The 1,563-nt window shown below is 44.0% G+C and overlaps 1 non-coding gene across 1 annotated transcript; it reads left to right on the top strand.

Annotated features, from left to right (window-relative positions):
• Positions 1 to 1,490: 1,490 nt before the first annotated feature.
• Positions 1,491 to 1,563, top strand: trnav-cac (transfer RNA valine (anticodon CAC)). The gene has a single exon. It is a non-coding gene; the product is annotated as a tRNA-Val (tRNA).

Genomic DNA, 1,563 nt, shown 5'->3' with positions numbered 1-1,563 from the left:
CAGGATGCTGAGCCTGCCCCAGCTAATTTGGGCAAAAGTCATATTGGACTGTGGCTGGTTGCCAGAGATTGCATGGGAAATTGCAACACCACCCCTAGCGGGAATAGATCCCACAACCACTGACATGAAAGGTTGGTGTGTGCACCACTACATGGTCAGTGACGAGCTGAGAAGGGGCTGTCTTATTAATATCCGCTTCGGAGATTGTGATTCAATCGGATATTTTCATGTATTAGAAAAACTTCTCTTACACAGGACGAGCATAAGAGTCTCCTCGTTAGTATAGTGGACAGTAATCTCCCGCTATCCCGGGGTTCGGGAGTTAATAAAAGTTCCTTTCAGCTTTTCATGGGGTTCTATTTGCGGAAAGCAAGCAGAGCACTTTGTTCCAAACAGGACTTGAGGCATCTTTGGCAAATATCACAACTAACTGTAGTACGCAACTGTAACTGTTGCTTGTGTGATGTCTGTCGGCAGGACCCCAAACCACCTTGTTAGCTCGCATTGCCGATGGGTTCAGGTGCAGTAAGAAGCGGGCAGGTGTGCAAAACAAATCGTGAAACACTGAACATTCTCGGACAGCATGATGGTGATGGGACCGAGGTTCAAAGTAGGAGGAGTCGTTATATTCACTTAATCCGTGTGAGGTTCCTGCTTGGAAACAAAGTTGCTCGACTTGCTTTCCACAAAGAAGAGCCCCACGAAAAGCAACAAGGCAGGATTATTTCATATCAAATGGCGAATCGAACCCGACTCTTCAACATAACAGGCGTAGATACTTTTCCACTATACTAAAGAGAAGACCCTTAGCATCTCGATCCTGGCCAACAGAAGCCAACTGTATGTTCTCACGGGGTGACTGGCTGAGAACCACAGACGAAAAATAGTTGGCATGTTCTCTGAGCGAATTTTTTTCTCTGGCCAATCCGGTTTCCTTCCATGCCATGAAAACATCAATGGTAGATCGAGAGAAGTCATCATCATCATCATCATCATATTTAAATATTCATCACTGATTTCTAAATAAAAGATTGAACACTTCAACCGTACATGAAAATTGTGATGAAGTGGCAGTGCTGTACACAAATGGATTTAATGCTGAACCGGAAATTGAGATGATTTTAAAATTATTCAACTAAGTTCCTTCGATGCTGAAACAGAACGGACACAAATTTCTAATTATTGTACTCGTTCCCCCTGCCTGACGGGGCAGTTGGGTCCTGCAGGATGGATTGAGATGTGAGGTGGGGGGCGAGAGGTGAGATCTGCAGCCAGACTTTCTGGAGTGCAAGAGGACCAGGAAACCAATTGAAAGAAAGAGCACTGCGACAAAAGCGTCCAGAAACTGTTTGCCACAAAGATTTTTTTGTTTTTGTGTCTCAACTCAACACTAATCCCAATCCAGTGTTGTTTTGATTTCATCTTTTTGTCACCTAAATTTGTCATTTCTCTGAAATAGAATTTCATGATTCATCTTTCAACAAACAGTAGTTTCCATAGTGTAGTGGTTATCACGTTTGCCTCACACGCGAAAGGTCCCCGGTTCGAGACTGGGTGGAAACA

Source organism: Syngnathoides biaculeatus, chromosome 20 (genome assembly GCF_019802595.1).
Source record: "Syngnathoides biaculeatus isolate LvHL_M chromosome 20, ASM1980259v1, whole genome shotgun sequence".
In the NCBI taxonomy this organism is placed as follows: domain Eukaryota; kingdom Metazoa; phylum Chordata; class Actinopteri; order Syngnathiformes; family Syngnathidae; genus Syngnathoides; species Syngnathoides biaculeatus.
This window is presented reverse-complemented; position numbering and strand designations above follow the sequence as displayed.